This window comes from Pristis pectinata, chromosome 1 (assembly GCF_009764475.1).
Source record: "Pristis pectinata isolate sPriPec2 chromosome 1, sPriPec2.1.pri, whole genome shotgun sequence".
Lineage (NCBI taxonomy): Eukaryota > Metazoa > Chordata > Chondrichthyes > Rhinopristiformes > Pristidae > Pristis > Pristis pectinata.
The window spans coordinates 113,519,691-113,540,406 of NC_067405.1; the positions used below are offsets into that span (position 1 = coordinate 113,519,691).

Sequence of the window (20,716 nt, forward strand, 5' to 3'; positions counted from 1 at the left end):
AAGCTTTAAGCCACGATACTACTGTTACAATTTTTATTACAAGTCCCCACAAAATGTTCAAAACAAAAATCAGATTTTCGACCAAAGTATTTGAGTTTGGAACATCAGTAATCTGACATGGTATGATCCACCCACAATATTTAACACAATGCATTTGAAAGCAAGTATTCCCTGCCAATTGTCTGCATGAAAGCAGAATAGAGTTCAATCAAGTATAAGACTGCTAAGTGTGTTTCTTACTCTCTTTTGTATGATACATCCAAAGCTGAAGCAGTGATACAAAATAAAAGCTATTCTAATCTAATCAAAAGCTCTTTTTATTAGGATTCCTGTCAAATTCCCGGCATTTTCAAAACCACCCCTCACCTCCCACAGTGAAATTGTTGCAACTTGACACCACTCCTCTGGGAGTTTAAAGCTAGAAATAATTTTTAAACATGGACAAAAATACACCAATTTATCACAAATATACATTAATTAAACGAAGAAAGATCAGAAGAGCGAGCCACCAAAAAGTGAACATATGCAAAAGTTCATTAAGAACCAATTGGACTCATGTTTTGATTAGTACTCAACATCTTTCAAATATTGGAACTACTTCATTACATTGGTTTCATTACGTGATGCAATGCATCCAATTGTTACAGATACACTAACACGACTGAACTAACCAATGTCAACAGAGAAGCTTGCATTTAGTATTGACATACAGTATTCTTTGCCTGACTATTTCATACCAGCTGTATTAAAATAACCATCAAGATAGAGGTTTTAGGACTGGACTGAAAGTGTTAAGGATTTCTCCCACTTCAAGAAGGAACAGTATCAATTTGTCCATGTGAATATCCAAATATATGTGTCTCAGATTTTTTTAAATTACTTATATATCTGGGATCTGGGCCAATGTTACCAAGTGTAATATAAAAATATCACTGAACAAATGTAAAAGGCAAGTACAGGAACCATATTATACATATTTCTAAACATGAATTTCAGATTTTGCAAATCAGCACCCAGCTGATCCATAACACAAGTACAAATCTTTTAAGCATAAGTATTCTCGTGTTCAGTGGACCAAACTCTTGTATGTTGGCAATGGTTGATCACAGTGGGAGTTTAACAGACTCACTTGGTGTTCTGATTGTGACACATTTACAGATTTGCACACAGATAGTCATTCTTCCTGTCACCACAGTATTCATATGAGATGTTATGAAATATATAGTATATTGAGCTCCTCATGCCACTCTAGAAAAGATTTTGTATTTACAGGTATAGCTTTTGCATTTCAATTTTTGTAACCTATTTTAATCCATTTTATTTACTTTCCCTCTCCCGAGCTGTGACATTACCATAACTCTGCCAGTGCTGTTTATGAAGTGCAGTATTGTATGGAAGAGCTGCTTATGATGAGTTATCCTTTAACTTTGTTTGCCATTTTGCTTGAAAAGTAACCCAAGACTTCTGTTTGCTGGTTCTCTCAATATGGCTGAGATATGGAAATAAACTAAAGATGCAAACTTAAGCCCTCTTCTGTGCCTGGTTCCAACTCATAAGCCCAGCACTGTCTTAACAATGTCCTTTGATACATCTAACCACATGTTCCTCAGTTTCAATACAGTTTCTTATTCACAGTTTATATTCTGCAACAAAAGTTGACAAATTGGTAAAAAAACAAGCTCTAGTGAACAGCTGTCTGCAATGTATGTTCAGTTCCAACTATGAATCATTCAGGAGGGAGGTGAAAAAAGAACATAAGGATTATCTATGTGTTCTGCTTTCATGAGCCTCCTAATTACTGCAGGAAGAACAATTTTGGCTATTAGTATTTTTATCAAAGAAAGAGAGTAGGGTGAATGTGAAATATGAAATATTTTACGCAATAATGAGATTCATGGTCAAAGCATTGTTAGTAAAGTGCTTTAGTACATAAGCGGTTTAAAGGAAGGAAGTTTTGCATTTATATAGCATCTTTCATGCCTTCCGGATGTTCAAGATGCTTTACAACCAATGAAGTACTTCTTAATTTTAAGTATTTAGTAGGTTTACTGTACATAGAGTATTAGGAAACATTCTAAGATTGAGTGGATCTATGTACGTATTATACGTTATAAGCAAAAACATTAATTGAAGGAAATGTAAGTGATCACTTTATAGAAAGGTTACCGATCTTTAATAGGATCGGCCAGCTTACCTGGCTCCAGAATTAAACTGAATGTGCCAATTTTAGGAATCATTCAGGCTGGTACTTTTTTTTTAATTACTAAAAGCAATAAAATACCAATGAATTTGAACATTCAACAGATCAAGTAGGACAGTGAGAAATGGATGCATCTTCCACACAATCAATTGAATGTCAAGTACTGCACCATAAAGGAGAATTAACTTGCAACACAGAGTCATCACTGGGTCAACCCTGTTAACATTCCATCAACAATATGAAAAGCATCATAAACACTGGTCTGAGAGGTCACTAACATGTCCTTTCAGTTAAAGAAGTGGTATGGGCGGGAGTGGAGATAGGCACAGAGTCAGGTGATGTGAGTGCAGGTTGGCCTTGAAAACACTCAAAATATGAAACTATTATCATAGATTCCTTTGCAGTAAAAATGACTGTGATAGTGCACTGGAATGCCTTTTTGGAAGACAGAAATAGGACAACAGAAAATTGGCACTTTAAATTACTGTGCGATGCTTTATTCAATTATACACCATCTTTCCACGTAAACATGTACATGGAAATCATCTTTTGCAGAAAAGATATGGAGTGAATTATGTCAGACAATTATACTTCAGTATGCTAAAGATTAAGCTGTAAACTGAAGATTACTTAAGATGATACAGAATCACATGCAGCCAAAATTCTTCAGCAAATTACTCTTAAGTTATTTACACCACAGTTAAAGTACTGGTTACTCGTTTTGGTTGCTATACTACAAAAAGGCACAGGAGAATGTGCAAAAAAAAATTTACAAGGGAGTTAACACAATGAACAAGGTATAGCTATCAGGAAAGACTGTATGTGCTGAAGATCTTGCAGAGGTCTTTAAAATATAGCATAGATTATACAGAAAATAGGAGTGTGGGAAGTCCAAAACTAGAATTCAAAAGTAAATTCTGGACTCAGAGAATAGGCTAGAACGTGGAATTTGCTGTTGCATGGAATGGTTAATATGAATTACATACATATTGACAATCTGAGACGAAGTAGGATAAGAGGTTGCTTATGTGCAGCATAGCACTATTGGGTCCAGAGGCCCATTTCTGTACCATAAACACTTTATATTTCACCAGAAGACTTACAAAAAGAGATGCTGTCCAGTGTTCATGCTAGAAGTATTTGAGAAACCTATTTTCCTTTTGTTCAGAGAACTGAGAAGAAATGATACAACTTATATACAATCTTGAAAAGACCTCACTATGCCATAAATCATTTGGAGGGCTGGAATTGTGTGCAAGTGTACATGTGCATTCTCTTTCCTGTCTTTTAGCTATATAGCTCTATTGGACTAGTTAATACTTAGCTGCAGTTTCCTTTGCTCTGTAACATATAGAATCAATCACAGGGTTAAGTGAGAACAGAGGGTAATCTTTGCTTTCTCCACTTACACATCACTGTCACTTAAGTGATTCTTTCCACTACCTTGTGTTTCCCAGCTGCCACCCAGAAAGGTCAATACAGCGTAACATGATATCAACTGATTAACCTGTCAACACAAAAGAACTGACAAAAAAAATCACTTCTGAGTAAAATAGCATCTATTGTGCCATTATCTAATACAACTTGGTCACTATCCAAGATATCAGCTTTAATGTGTACTGATGTTTCCTGCATTTAATTCTGGCTTTCACGTGCATTCTCAAAACAATTCCAGCTTCCTTCTCTACTAAGGCATTGGTGGGGTTAAGACTTCTAGGCAGAAACTTAAGCATTACTCTGCAATGATTTCACTGAGAATGCTTTTTTTGCTGTTAAATAATGCTCTTTCAGGGCACAGAATGACTTATGGTTTAGCCTTTTCACCCAATTTGAACTGCTCTGGAGCTAACCCAGCCTGACAGGCTCAGAGTCTTGCATCTCTGTTGGCTGTAAAGGCCCTTCATGAACTCTCCACTGATTTCCCAGAGGGCACATCCTCTAAAGACAAAGCTATCTACAAACCACAAACTGAATAGCTGTTCTCATTCAGTCAGGTCATGAGAATGGCTGGAACAGAAAGTGGAAAACCTACAATGCTGCAGGAGCATCATCTTGGAGGGTTTGCGGGCTGAAAATGCGGAGCTGTTTCCTATTCCGCAATGTCTTACATCAAGCAATAGCAATAATCAATGAACTATAAATTATTTGCATCGAGTTACAATTGCCTCGAAACCAGGAAAAATACATGAATCTAATGACAAAGTCATTAGTAAAGGCAAACTTTTAGATTGCAAGATTTCTAACAGCTGTGTCTGAGTTGGTAAACAAGGGCATTTTCCAACATTTCCCCCATTCTAAATCTGCATAAATGTTAATTCAGTAGATCAGAGACTGGATAATGCAGAACACGCAATGGCTGCACTGCTGCCCACTCAAGGTACAAAATCACATCAGATAAAAGAGATGAAAGAAGATATACAATTCTGCTCACTGATGACTGCTCAGCATGCTGTTAGCAATATCCCATATAAAGGGATTTGAGCTAAATTTCTGTATGGTCACAGAGATTGGAGATGTTGTAGACTGCTGCTGGAGGACATTATTCACTATCATTACACAACCATTAGAACTGTGCAAATCCAAGGGTTCTACCTATCTTTCTATGCCATTTTCTTAGGCCTTGGGAAGCTGCTGTTTGCCAGTTTTTCCATGCTAACCATCAGCCCTGTAATCAGGATCACCATCCCTGTCACAATCCACCCCCACTCTCTGCTATTTTACTAAAACCTTTTACACCCCACCTTCACTTTTCTCTATATGACTGCCTTCTAATCCAGTGAGATCCTCTGATCAAATAGAATGATAATCATATAATCAAGGACACGATTTACAAGGAACTATTGGAGGTAGCAAAAACACCAGGATGTCCCAAATTTCACTATGAACATGCTTGAAAGTGAGGCATGAAGACATTGAGAATTGATCCTGATTTATAGGAAACCCTGAGAAACAATCAGAGCAAAAGGCCTCATTGTCTCCAGCAGGGCATCAAAGTCCATGAAAGGAAACAGCTGCAACAGCTTGAAGAAAAATGAACCTTTAAGAATTATGCAGCTTCTGAACTATCCAATTATGATATATGCACTTGCAAAGCTACATAGATCATGCAAATCTCTGATTGTCACTTGAGATACTACGTCTTCTGTGCCTTAGACTATGATATCTTCTGCAGATGGAAGGGCAACAACCACAATATTATATTGTCAACCCCTTTTCCCCCTGCACCATCATTTCTTTTGTCCTTTAATTCCTTCAGGTCTTCTTTTGTTCATTCCCTGTGGCTTTTCCCTTGACTATATGTCAGAATTTTCTGTGCATGCGTCTCATAAGCTTACAACTATTCAAAATAACTTGCAAAATTTAATGCAGTAGGACCTCAAATTCCTGATAAGTGATAAAGATCCTCATTGAGAGAAGTTGGAAATTACTCAATAGAATATGCAATGGGTACCACCACCATCATTTGGACTATACCACCATCATTTAGATTATACTATCAAGTACAACTGAACTGAACTGAAATTGAATGGAAGAACCAGGAGATAAGAGGAAATGCCCATCTACGTCAAACATTTCCAAAGGAATTATTTGAATGGAATTAAGTCTATGTGGTAAAAGTCAGGACTGCAGTATTTTTGAGGGGTAAAAATTTATTTCTATTTCCCCACACATGAAATAAGAAGGATCACTTATGCTAACAAGTGTGTATGTAATAGCTGTTTGACTTTATGACTTTAAACATACAAACAGCTACAGTTAAGCTACAATATATTGCCCCAGAAATTTTTGGTGCCTGGAGAGATGGATCAAACAAACGTGCAGTGGCCTGAGTAGTATTTCTATCAAGAGCTTCCAATGCAAAGCTCAATTTCACAAGAGGCCTTATATTTCATGTATAACAAAATCAGTCTCATGTAATTAATGAACTCAAAGGCCTTTCTCACACCCTCCACCACTGTGGAGCTAGCAGAAGGGAATAGCTGGTTTTCCAGTCTGATCACTGTGTGTTCAAAATGGAAACGAGACTGAGGTCGGGGTTGAGATCAGGGAATCAGTCAGGGAGCAACTGAGGCATAAAGGTGCGGGTTTCAGTATTGTGAAAAGAGTTGCATTCGGATGCTGGAAAGAAGTATGGGTTGTGATTAGGTTGGATATAGAGATGGGGTCACAATCAGATTTTGTGCTAGGGGTTCTGACGACGTGTTACTGCTTTTAATAGGCTTTTAATAACTGAACCTACCTAAAGCAGATTCCCAGCATCAGATTGCTAAGTCTGAGACCTGCTGAAGAAAATCACAGTAACAGCATTCAGGAGTGCATCATGGACCACTGCACATGTCCAGCTGTCTCAGTGCATCTTACACAAATATCTATTGAAATTAATTTTCCAAAAACAATTATTAATGTCTCTTGAGCAAAATTATTAATGCCTCTTATCTTAATTTCTCTCAGTTGTAACCAGATCAGCCAATTGGATGACTTTGCAAAATATTGAGGTTGCAGTTCGGATTCCCAATACCATTCAGAAATCATTCCTTAAATATATACATATTTTTTAAATTGTCTCTGTTCTCTCTTTGCTGAAAAGAACAAAAGGCAAATGTTCAAAGTATGTACTGCCATCAGGGAGCCTTGACCACCAACACCAAATATCAGATGTTCATTGACACACTGGCCATTATTAACCATCCACAGTCACAGGCACCAGGCCTTTGATTTCCACACACATTCTGCTTAGTTGAGCTGAATGCAAAAAATACATTGTTCAATTTGTAAAATCTTTCACAGGAAATAAATCCACAGCCTGGTTTATATAGAGCATTAAAAACTAGCGAAAAATCCTGGCTTGTATCTAACTTAAATCTTACGTTGAGAAGCTTGTATTTCATATTTCTAGAATGCATATTTTGGACTGTTAAGAGACAAAAAGAACACTTACCAATCACTCAGATTTTCTACACAGAAAATTTTCATCACACAAAATGCTCCTTTACAGGTTTAAAGATCAAGAAAATGACTCCAGGTACATCATACAGGTGCACTGGCACTATGTAATATATGATTTTTTTTCCTAAGGAAATCTCTGTTGTTATATATGTGCTTTTCCTTTACAACACAGTATGTAATGCACACATTCCATTCCATTAAAAAGTCTGAATGCTTTATTATGCAATGCATCATCTGCAAACATCAATTTATGGTATCTCCTGTGTTTTCTTTGTTGTCTGTAGGTTGCATGCAAACATTTCAGATTCAGCTATTGATCGAAACCAGGTGTCTATAGTTCATCCCTCAGTGAAGCTTCAATTCTAGCAGGTAGGAAAGATGTGTGTAGAAGAGATCAATCTGCTGACTTGTTTTCTATATTCTAGAATTTTTTTGTAGATAAAGGTGTTAAGGATGTTGCAATGGTCATAATCAGGGAGTTGTGTAGCACAGAAACAGGCCCTTCAGCCCACAATGTCCTCCCCGACAATCAAGTGCCCATATACAATAATTCCATTTATCAACACTTGGTTCATAACCTTCTCTTGGCAATTCAAGTGCTCATCTAGATGCTTCTTAAACGTTGTGAGAATATTTCCCTCCAGGCAGTGTATTTCAGGTTCCAACCACCCTCTGGCTGAAAAAAAATCCTTCTCAGATCCTCTCTAAACCTCTTACCCTTTACCCTAAACCTATACTCTCTAGCTTTAGACATCTTTCTATGAGGAAGAGGTTCCTTCTATCTACCCTTAATGGTGGCTGGAAAGATTCTGGCATTAGCTCATACAAGGATGCACATGGAACTATAAGGAAAGTACATAGAAATTCTGGGGTATCAGAGACATGCTGGATGCATAGGTCAATATTTAATTTCCTAGAAGTTATAAGTTAATAAGAGAAGGGATCTGGCTGGGCAGATAATGGGTGGACGGTTAATATGGCTTTCCCATTAGATGTTAGTATTCTTGAAGAGTTTTATAAATCTAGATTTACAGTAAGCAATAACAGAGCTCATATAGTAAATTTCGCCCCTTGTCAAAAGGTCCAAAAACAATGAGCTACTAAAGGCCTTAGGGAGTCAAATCATAATCTTTATCCAACTAGGGGGTCTCTTAATTAGTTCATCCTTCATTCTAAGGAATGGAATATCTAAAGTAACATTTCTGAAAATACCTAAAATCTCACCTCTAGGAAGCTGTTCTCATGCCACTCTGATATACAGGGACATTTGTTTTGAAAATAGAACGTTACAGCACAGTACAGGCCCTTTGGCCCACGATGTTGTGCCGACATCTTATCCTGCTCCAAGATCTATCTAACCCTTCCCTCCCACATAGCCACATGAACGATAGAGAAATGGAGGGCTATCTAAGAGTCTCTTAAATGTCCCTAATGTTTCTGCTCCCACAACCTCTGCCGGAAGTGCGTTTCACACACCCACCACTCTCTGTGTAAAAAACTTAGCTCTGACATCCCCTTATATCTTCCGCCAATTACCTTAAAATTATGCCCCCTCATGTTACCTGTTTTCGCCCTGGGAAAAAGTCTCTGACTGTCCACTCAATCTATGCCTCTTATCGTCTTGTACACCTCTGTCAAGTCACCCTCTCCAACGAGAAAAGCCCTAGCTCACCCAACCTATCCTCATAAGACATGGTCTCCAATCCAGGCAGCATCTGGTAAATCTCCTCTGCACCCCCTCTAAAGCTTCCACATCCTTCCTATAATGAGGTGACCAGAACTGAACACAATACTCCAAGTGTGGAAAACAATGTTAGGTTTGCACAAATTATTATCCACAGCACTTAAAAATAGCCATGTTTAATAAGAATGGATTTCAGCACAATTAGCTAAGGCATGAAATATAAGTGCAGAGACGTTATACTGGAACTATACGCAACACTAGTTAGACTATAGCTTAAATACTCTATAGAATTCTGATCATTAAATTACAGGAAAGATGTGATTGCAGTGAAGAGGGTGCAATGGTGATTTATGAAGATTTTCCCAGGACTGGAAAAATGTAGGAATGAAGAAATGTTGTTTTGGTTAGGATTGGTTAGGGAAGACTTAATTGATATGTATAATATTATTAGGGGCCCAGGTACAGCAGATAGTAAGGGTCTATTTATCTTAGTAGAGGGGCAAAAAAAAATGGGGCATGGATTTAAAGTAATTGCAGGGCTAAATACTTGATACCAGAAGATGGGGTTAGGCTGGGTTGCACTTATCAACAAGCATGGACATAATCAGTAAATGGCCTCCTTCTGTGTTGTAGATTTTCTATGATTCTATGGATTCTTGTGTCGTGGAAATTCATGAGTCAAGAAATTCCACAATACCCTAAATGGTGTGCTAGATTGGCAGCAATGCAGTGAAACATGCACTATTTTCCTCACTGTCCCATTGCATCAAAACTCACTTTCAACTGAGACCTAAAAGATGCATTTTACAAGAAACGACATCACAACAAGGACTCAAGGGCCCAGTTAAACTTTGCAATTGGTGTGATTTGACCCAGAAATGATCATAAATGTGATTTACTCCAGGTTAAATCAATTTTTAATTATACAGCCATGGAAAAAAAAACAAACTGTGTGATCCAGTTTCTAGTCAATAGATATTATAATATTGAGTGTGTTGCTCAACTCAATCAATTAATGATGCCACTTACACTGCACAAAACAAACAATTCTGATATTCAACCATCCTGTTCCCATATCCCCCTTTACCCTATCACCAGTCCCTTCCCCCCAATCCCACCCGTGTTATGCCTTCCTTTATTTACCCAATTTACGCTTGAATGTTAATAGAGTTTCTGCTTCAACCACTAATCCTGATAATTTGGTGATTGAACAGCAACAATTAAGAAATAATATGTTAATATATTCAGTGTTGGCTAGGGATGTGAAAGCAATCCAGGAGGCTAACAGGCAAGGAAGAATTCAATCACTCAAGGAGCACAGATGTTGGCCTCTGACACAGATTAGGCCCTGGGAGAAAATGCATAATGTGTTCCTACAGGATTTGAGACATTTCATGAGCAAGCTAATTTTTTTTATAAATAATATAGCTGGCTGGAGGAAAACATTTTTAAAAAGCAGTTTGTGTAATTTAAATGGTTAACTACTTTCATTCGTTGATCTTTAAAGATTTATTGATTTCAAAAAATTTTAAAAAGCTGTCACTGGACATTTAGTTTTTCTTACCTACTCAGTTACAATTTGCTGCTGATTAATGAATACAAGCTTTGAGTCAATCTGTTGCAAAGTTTGATAATCTAATTGTTCGGATCCAAGATACGAGAGAGGTCATGTGATGTGTGAAGTTTGACAGATAAAAACATTGAAAACATCCAGCATTTATTCATTTCTTTTGACATTCTTATAGCAAATAATAATATCAACATTAATGATTCATGGCACAGATGGATTTAATTCAGTCTTTATGTTTTTGTTCTTTAAAACTATCCTACTTCCCTGTTCTCTACCCAGTGACATCACCCTCCTCTCTAAATGTTAACTATTCTTCCTATATAAAAGATGCAATTTGATTCTTTGTGCCTGTACTATTGCGTGAAGAATTCTCAGTTAAGCCCTTTTCTCTATTTCATTGGCAATTTTAACTGGATGACCCCTTCATTATGCTTTACCCATTTTCTGTATCTTTAGAGATTTAGGCAAAATGCATGGAAGCAGATAAAAATAAAAGACTGCTGAGCATTAATGTCACTTAGTTGTAAGAACTGACTCTGTATCACAGGGCCAGATGGACTCAACTTATTACTGATGTTGTAATACGAAACCAGAGAGATTGACGATGATTCTCTTACTTTTCTACATTTTTCCAAAAAAAGTATGAACAAGTAAACAAATTATAATTAAAGAAAAAAGGAAAGATTTGAAGCAGTGGTGTATCTTCCATTCAAAATCTCCCAAAAGCTGTTTTTACAGCAATATTCTCAGCTGAATTTTGTTTTCACAGCATCATGTTTAGTCATAATAAGTAACACCATGGCCCTACTTACCCCCAGAATTTTAGTACAGGGGCTGTGTGCCCACACCCATTGGACAGTTACTGACTTCGGATGCACCTGTTTTTTTTTTGAAAATATGAAAACCAAGCTGGAAAAAAAGAACTGCCAAGTTGGTACTATGACGTATTCAACCACCCAAGGGGTTACATTGACCCGGATTCTGCTGTTGTTTTGAGAGCAAAGCTGTCAGCATTTGCTGTCATTAAGCCATGAAACTGACAGTAACTTCTGGAGAACACACTTGTGCAATAAAATGCTAATGTCCAGAAGCTGAGTGATTTCCTGCTCACACACAGGTTTGCAATTTTCCAGCTGTCTTCAGTGTAATCAACAGACATCACTGAATTGATGAAAACTTGAAGGGCTAAGAATTTTCTAAGCATGGGGCAATTTTATGTGCACTGCTTAAAAGAATTTAAAACCCAAATACTATCAGCTCTATTTTCTGTGTGTTGCAGACTTTAGAAAAATTGTTTCTGTTCCTCTATTATGTGATTACACAAACACATGGATGGCATGAGACATGAACAGTGACACCAAAAGCATGAACACATGCCTTGGAGTTTACATTCAACCATTGGAGAGGTTTATATTCAACCTCTGGAGAGCTTTATATTCAGCTACTGCTATGGTTTTTTTTGTCACTGGATGTGTTTATATTCTCACACAGGTTGGGGTTAGTCAGCCTGTTTGACCTCCAATTGCTCTTGAACAAGCCATAAATGATTGCTTCCATTCAGCTCCACAGAGCAACTTATGAACTAAGAGAGGCAGCACTCTAACCTTCATCGCTGTTCCCAGGATAGCAATATCATCAGTCTCATTCACCTCCTTATAAATAAGTAGCATTACTGCTTATTCTCTCTCACATGCCCATCAAGAACCCCTGCCCCCCCCCCCTTTTGATTATGTTACCACTTACCTAGACTGATGGCCAATTAACCTACCAGTGCACCTCTGGGATGAGAAAAGAGGGTAAAAAAGCATGCAGTGGAAGCCCACATGGTCACAGGGAGACTCTGCAAACTCCACATAGACAGCACTGGAAGTCAGGATCGAACCCAGGTCCCTGGAGCCCTGCTGCACCACCATGTTATCATTTTGTTTCTCAGAAGATACTGCACAAGACCTTATGTTGATAAAATGAGTATTATTACTTTGGTTATAAAAACATAAAGTGCTGGAAATACCCAGCAGGTCAGGCCACTTCTATGGAGCGAGAAACAAAGTTAACATTTCTGTTAATTTGCCTTTCAACAAAACTGCCAGGTTTCAGATTTCCAGCATCTTCAGTATTTTGTTTCTGAGTTATTTTTTTTTAAGTACTTGTTGGTACTATAATAACATTAAGTTCAGTTCCTTACGCTTAAAGCCAAAAATTCTTCCATATAATATGGTGTCAGCCATAACTTATTCTGCAAAATTTTCCTAAATGAAAAATACAAGTTAAAGGGTTAAAGATTAATCATCAATCAAGAAATTAATTATAACAGTGGTTACATACTCCAAAAAGGATGTAGTCACACTATTAAATTGTCCAAATGAGGTGTGAGAATTTTTCTCAAAAGATCTTCCCTGGAAACCTGTACCTGTAATCAATCACCCAATTACAAATTTCAGAATGAAACTCTTGTGCTTGCGAAGTGGAAGACTGGTGAACTGAACAGCTGGGTCAGTCATATTCCTGCAATTCTCCACACAGATGCTTTCCGGTATTATTTGACCTGTTACCATCACAAATTAAAGAATTCATGAAAATGAAAACTGGGTAAAAGAACCAACCCACTGAGCATCTTTTCTTAACACCAAGTTACAAGGTGGCATTGTCAGGGGCCTCAGTACAGACTGACTGCTCATTCTCCAATGCTGAGCATCACAGAAAAACAGGAACTGAAGCCAAGGCCGTAGACTAGCAGAAAAGTACCTACCAAAGTGGTAAATCTGTGAATCATCTCTTAACAGGTGCATTTGTTACAATAGGAAACTGCAGTTTCAGTTAGTGCTACGTCAACAGTGATGTCAACTCAAAGTGCTGATGATTTCAGAAGCAATTCTTATTGGAAACAGTGCAAGTGTATAGAAATTTAACACAACCCACAATCATGCAGGTATTTTGCACTCAAACTAAATCAAATAGAAGTTGCATTGAAATACCACCACTTCAGCCACTTGGGGAATTCAATATTTAAAGCTCAACTTTTACAGCAGGGCAAATCCATCTAGAAACTAATCCTTCATCCTTCCCATAAAATGAGAACTTCATCTGTGAAGCTCTCCTCACGCTCCTCTAAAGGCAGTAAACACTGTAGATGAAGATGATTGGAAAAGAAAGTAATGGCTGGTGGTCAAGTCAGATGTACCACTAAACCTCACAGCTCCACAGACTTGGGTCCGATCATGACCTCCAGTGCTGACTGTATGGGGTTTGCACCTTCTCTCTGTGACCAGGTGGGTTTCCCTGGATGCATTGATATTCTCCCACATCCCAAAGTTAGTGGAGCTCCAGCCTCTTAGCTCCAGTCACCAGGGTTCAATCCTAAATTCAGGTGCTGTCTGTAGAAATTCTGTGACTGAGTGGGTTTCCTCAGGGTGGCCTGGCTTTTTCCCACATCTCAAAAACATGTGGGTTGGTAGGTTAATTGACTACTATAAATTGCCCCTTGTGTGTAGGTGAGTGGTAGATTCGGGGGGGAGCAGTGAGTGTGGGGGTTGAGGTAACAGCAGTGTGGGGAATGTGTGCATGGGATTAGTGTAAAGTGGGCACTTGATGATTGACGCAGATTCGATGGGCTAAGGGCCATTTCCTATGCTGTATGTGCTGGTACTTTAATGGCTACTGAAAATTACCCCTAGTGGAGGCAAGTGTTTACCCTTAGTGGAGGCAACAATTTTAAGGCTACTGATGAGAGAGAATAAGTTGCAGGGAAATAAGAAGGGGGACTAATGGGATTGCTTTGCCAGAGGTTGGCATAGTCCTGATAAAGGGTCTTGACCTGAAACGTCGACTGGTTATTTCCGTCCAGAGATGCTGCCTGACCTGCTGAGTTCCTCCAGCACTTTGTGTGTGTTGCTCCAGATTGCAGCATCTGCAGAATCTCGTGTATCGCTGGCATAGTCCTGATGGGCTGAATGGCATTCTAAGTAAGACACAACGACTGAATTTCTGAAGGCCAGATGTGCAACAGAAAATGTTACTTTTACTGTTTGAAATTCCCACCTGGGAACAGAGGTAACGTCAACTAGAGCACAAATTAGAGTTCTAAAATCGGGCTCAGCGTCGTTAGACTAACACAGAGAAAGAGGGAGAGAGAGAGATCGGTTAAGCGAGACTTGGATCAAGATCTTCTGTGATGCAGTCAGTGGTGGAAAACCCTGGGAACACTTCTGGTCTCACACACGAGTCAGGAAGGATAGAGAGGAAATGCGGGTCGTGGGGAAGGAAACGCACGGCTTCCTTTCAATATAGTGGAGGAAACAGAGTACCTTGTGGGGAATCGTCACAGTATCCTATCCCATTCCCTGAACTGGGATTACCGGTATGTTTGGCTGTCTTGCTCACCACCGGCCTGCTGTGTTGTTTGTTGAATATTAGTATCAACTTTTTGTAACGTGTCAAGATTAGATACCTTTTCACACAAAAAAACTTTAACTGCCTTCTGCGATGCCATTATTGGCGCGATTTACCTTGTACACAGAATGTGTATTTTGTAATAGCATCACATCCGCATTTAGTATCCCTTTATCCTTCTCTTCTAATTCCCGAGTGGAATACAGTTGGGTCAGTTTACAAATCCACATGAAATAAAACTGGAACCTCTCGCACTGTGACTGCAGAACTGTCTGCGCGGCTGCAATGAGCAAATTGTAATTGTAATCGTTGATAATCTTGTGTCAACACAAACCAAGATAAGCAGGCTAAAGTATTGTCCATTCAGCAAACTAGGCTACACAGAGCGATAAGACACCGAACAAACAACGGAACTAAAAACAGAGCCCAGGCGAAGTTTTGTTTTAAACTAATCATCTGATCGATTCAACACAGTATGTATTTTCATTTTCAGAACTGTACTTACAGCAAGGCCTGGCGGGCTAGGGAAAAGTGTACTGGGGTGAACTATGCTGTTGAACGACGAAGCTGACCTTTGGGTGGGAGCCCCTCCGTGAAAGTTGGCAGCTCCTGGCCGGGGACGATCAGGGAGCGACGCTGAAACCAACGTGAAAGTGACAATGCAGGAAAGGCTGCCAGAGTAGTGCCCCTCCACTCCACTCAACACAAGCGCGTCAGGATGCCTGTTCACCACTGATTGGCCAGCCCCTGGCGGACTCGCTCGGCTCTGGGACGGAAACTCAAAGGGTTTCATTATCTGTTCGACAGCTGAAGCATGTCGTGCCGGGGAGAAAACTTGCTGACGGCGAAGTGTTAGTACATGACTAACCACAAATGGAGACAAATGTGTCGGATATACGGCACTGAGGACTTGCCGTAACTTCGCTTCTTTGGTAGTCCCAAACTCTTTATGGGGTTTCTGTTTTTTTTTTCTGAAATCTTGAGGCCGCGTTCACACTGTGGAGATACAGAGTGCAATATTTGATCAAGAGAGCCGCTGCTGGAGAACTATTTCAAAGCAATGCCTCCTATCTATCTCTATCACACACACGTACAGCCTGCAGGCATGACAGAAGATCCGTTATCAGTGATTACTTCTGCTTCAGTTTATTAATACTTATCTCTTTGGTTTCATTGTAAACCAGAAGTCCGGACGAATGACCCGGAGACATGAGTTAAGCTCTCCCCGAATAGTTACGGAATTTTTGATTTAATTAAATAATCGTCCAGTTGGAAATCAAAATATTTAGGGAAGTTTTGATTGTTAATTAAATAATCGTCCAGTGGGAAATCAAAATATTCAGGGAATTTTTGATTGTTAATTAAATAATCGTCCAGTATAAATTGTGATCATTGAAATTGAATTGTGATCATTGAAATTACCATATTGTGGTTAAAAACTACCTGGTTCACTCATTCCAGAAGGAAATCTGCCCTCCTTACCTGGTGTGTCCTATAGACCCACCGTGATGTGACTATCTCTTGATTACCCTATGAAATGGCCTCGCAAACAACTGCTATGGTTGAAGAAGAGCACCTTCTTAGGGAAGCTGTCTGTGGTCAATGAATCACTGGTCTTGCCAACGGTTCTCACAGATAAATGAAAATAAAATGAGATGAAGTACCTTTTACAGGGAAAAGCAGTGACACACTGGAGCCCTCTGGAAAGTTCAGACAGTTCCATAATTCCAAAAGTATGCTGCTAAAGTTTGCAATGTTGGCAAAGTCACTAGTAGATAACAGAACACATATTAAACTTTAGGGAAGAAGTATTAGTAACAAAATATAGGTTGTTCAGGGAAATAGTGAGACGGGGTGACATAATAAATGGAAAAAATGGGAATTAAAAACAATCTGTGTGAGATAAACAATATATTTTGAGCCATGATAAGTAATTCAGCATTAATTCTGAGTTCCATACGTATGACTGAAATTGGGAATTCACTGTGAAGAATGTGAACATTTGAGTCACACTGCAGCCTGATGTCCTGTGGTTAGTTGATCCAATAACCTGTGGTTATTGGGAAACTGTAAGTCCAATTGTTTAGGTCATGATTTTCTAGCTACAAGCTGAGACAATGAGAAAATCTGTAGTTGTGATAACAGACAACTACATTGACAGTTGAACTTATTTTTCCTACTTTTTGTGACATGAAACAAGGATAAAGTTGCTACATTTAAGGAATTAGGTTACAATGTTCCATATATATCATATATTAAATGATTGCTATTCCAGATTTTCAAAAGCAAGTACATATATATCATTTTCTTCTTCACATCTACATTTTTTGAGGAAAACTGCCAATTAATATTAATTGGCATCAAGTCTTATAGACAAATTTAGGTGAAAAGAGAAATAAATATAAATAGCTATTAGGATTAGGGAAAAGGATGGAAAAATTCCTTCATGGCCTTTAGGTCAAAGATCTTGGAATGCCTGATATATCAGCAATGTGCAACTATCTTCACTATGGGGATTTCAGCAGTTCATGAAAGCCCACTATCATCTACTTTCAGTTGGATTATAAACAGTGGGCATTATATGTTTGGATTTGCTAACAATACCCACATCCTGAAGAATGATAGATGGAAGAGAAACCATACCTGGATGGATTGTGTACAGTTTCGATTGCTTTACCTAAAATAGGATGTACTTGCCATGGAGGGTGTGCAGCAAAGATTCACTGTACTGGTTCCAGGGACATTTGGTTTGCTGCGTGAGGAGTGACAGAGTAGGCCTGTATTCTCTGGAGCTTAGAAGGACGAGAGGAGATCTCAAAGCTTACAAAATCTTAAAGGGTATGACAGGATAGATGCAGGGAGACTTCACCATCTCTGAATACAGGGTAGGCTATTTAGAACAGAGACAAGGAGAAACTTCAGAGGTAGTGAAACTTTGGAAGGCTGTGGAGGTTCAGTCATTAGGTTTATTCAAAACATAATCACTAGATTTCTAGACATTAAGGGTATCAAATGATATGGGGATGGTGCTTGAAAATAATGCAGAAGTAGAAGATCAGTCCTGCAGATGACTGAGAGCCAAATGGCCTTTTCCTGTTTCTATTTCTTAGGTTATGTTCTCATGTTCCTTAACCATCCGAGTGAGAAAATACAATAAAATTAAAAAAAAGGTAAGATAAGTAATGCAACTTGTTCCTCATCAGCAGAACATTGATGAGTAAGAACTATAAAAAAAATAAACTAATTCAGAAAAGATGTCTAAGATATTATTTTAAACAACGAGGCCAGTACATCAGTAGAATGGTCAAGGGAGGCGGAGGAGCGTTTGCAGGACTGCTTTGAATTGGTGGACTGGACCATATTCAAGGGTTCATTGTCAGATCTAAATGAATAACCCACAACCATCACTGACCATCAAAACCTGCATGGATGAGTGTTTGCCTTCAAAAATATACCAAGTCTTCCCAAACTGGAAGCCCTGGATGAACCAGGAGATTCAGTCTTCTGAGGGCTAGATCTGTGACATTCAAAACCGGCGATCTGGAACCCTGCAAGAAGTCCAGGTATGGCCTACAGAAGACCATCGTGAGAGCGAAAAGGCAATTCTGAGTGAAGCTGGAGACAATAGGATGCACGACAGTTGTGGCAGGGTTTGCATGCCATTACTTCCTACAGTGCTAAACCTAACAGCATAAATAGCAGTGATGCTTCACTCGCCAATGAGCTCAATGCCTTTTATGCATGCTTTGAAAGGGAGAATAACACTACACCTGTGTGAATCCCCACAGCATCTGGCGACCCTGTGATCTCTGTCTTGGAGGCCAATGTCAGAACATCCTTCAAGAGGGCAAATCCTCACAAGGCATCAGGCCCCAACAGTGTACCTGCCAGGGTACTGAAAATCTGTGCCAACCAACTGGCTGGAGTGTTCAAGGACATCTTCAACCTCTCACTGCTGTAGTTGGAGGTTCCCACCTGCTTCAAAAGGGCATCAATTATACCGGTGCCCAAGAAGAGCAGGGTGAGCTGCCTCAATGACTATCACCCAGTAGCACTCACAGCTACTGTGATGAAGTGCTTTGAGAGGTTGGTCTTGGTGAGAATTAATTTCTGCCTGAGCAAGGACCTGGACCTGGACCTGCTGCAATTTACCTACCGCCACAACAGGTCTACAGCGGATGCAATCTCACTGGCTCTTCACTTGGCTTTGGAGCACCTAGACAACAGCAAAACATACATCAGGCTGCTGTTTATTGATTACAGCTCAGCGTTCAACACCATCATCCCCTCAGTACTAATCAACAAGCTTCAAAACCTGGGTCTCTGTACCTCCCACTGCAACTGGATCCTTGACTTCCTCATCGAGAGACCACAATCAGTGCGGATCAATAGTAACATCTCCTCCTCCCTGACAATCAACACAGGTGCATCTCAAGGATGCGTGCTTAGCCTACTGCTCTACTCTCTCTACACTCATGACTGTGTGGCTAGGCACAGCTCAAACACCATCTGTAAATTCGCCGATGACACCACTGTCGTTGGCAGAATCTCAGATGCCAACGAGGAGGCGTACAGGAGTGAGACAGATCGGCTGGTTAAGTGGTGTCACAACAACAACCTCGCACTCAGCATCAGCAACCAATGAATTGATTGTGGACTTCAGGAAGGGGAAGTCAGGAGAACACGCACCAGTCCTCATTGAAGGGTCAGTGGTGGAAAGAGTGAGCAACTTCAAGTTCCTGAGTGTCAATATCTCAGAGGATCTATCCTGGGCCCAAAACATTGATGCAATCATGAAGAATGCACGCCAGTGGCTCAACTTCATTAGGAGTTTGAGGAGATTTGGACATCTTCAAGAGGCGGTTCCTCAAAAAAGCAGCATCCATCGTTAAGAACTCTCATCATCCGGGACATGCCCTCTTCTTGTTACTACCATCAGGGAGGAGGTACAGGAGCCTGAAGACCCACACTCAATGTTTCAGGAACTGTTTCTCCCCCTCCGCCATCAGATTTCTGAACGGTCCACGAACCCATGAACTTAGCTTGTTATTTCTCTTTTGCACTATTTTATTTATTCATTTTTTGGTAAATTGTAGTAATTTTTCTGTCTTGCACTGTACTGCAGCCACAAAACAACAAATTTCTTGACATATGTCAGTGATAATAAACCTGATTCTGATTCTAGCAGCAGCCTCAAAGAACAGGAATATAAAGTATATTATTTTACATCAAAGATCATTTCAGCAGGTTTTTTTTCCATGCAGTACCTGGAATAGTCAAAATGATTTAAAATCAGCTGCTTGTTTACTGCAATCTCCTGGGAGACTACTGCCATTGTACAGAGAAAGGAAAAGGACTGCTTCTCAAATTCTGTCCTTCCCCCATCCTATAATTTAAAACAAATGAGAAGCAGACAACAAAAGTTAAATCAATTACAGCAACACTTGTTGAGAAATGCAAAGGCATATCAAACCTAAATATAAAAAGGTTCTTTGGCCTGTACAAATATGTTGTTTCCCTTCCAAATTTCATTTGTATAAAGAATTCATAGGAGGAGGAAATAGGCAAATAATAATTAACTTTTGTCCTGTTGGCTTACTTGGAATAGCTAGTATAAGAAGAAAATCTGTCTTTTTTTCCTGAAGTTGCAGACACATGTTCTCTGCTACCAGGTCTCTTCCGCCTTTTTGCTGTAATGTTTCCATTACACTCTTATCAAGCACTGTGATCTACCAAAATCATGTCAAAACATAAAGAAGAATTCAGAACATACTGGGGTCCAACTCTCCTTAACAGTCCTTCCCCATCTGATGCAAAAGTTCTTCTGTTGCTATTAAAACCTCTAAGATAAAAAGCACAAGTTTTCAAGCATTTTCAGAGCTTAAAGGAAATTTCCAAAATTTTTTATCTATAAATAGTACAGAGC

General features: G+C 39.2%; 1 protein-coding gene across 1 annotated transcript in view; it reads right to left on the bottom strand.

Moving 5' to 3' along the window:
- The window catches only part of LOC127569026 (E3 ubiquitin-protein ligase pellino homolog 2), a 131,973-nt gene extending 116,417 nt beyond the window's left edge, over positions 1-15,556 (bottom strand). Inside the window, exon 1 of the mRNA XM_052013298.1 lies at positions 15,296-15,556. The gene's annotated coding sequence lies outside the window, so the exon portion shown is untranslated. The remainder of the gene's footprint in view (positions 1-15,295) is intronic.
- Between the last annotated feature and the right edge of the window lie 5,160 nt (positions 15,557-20,716).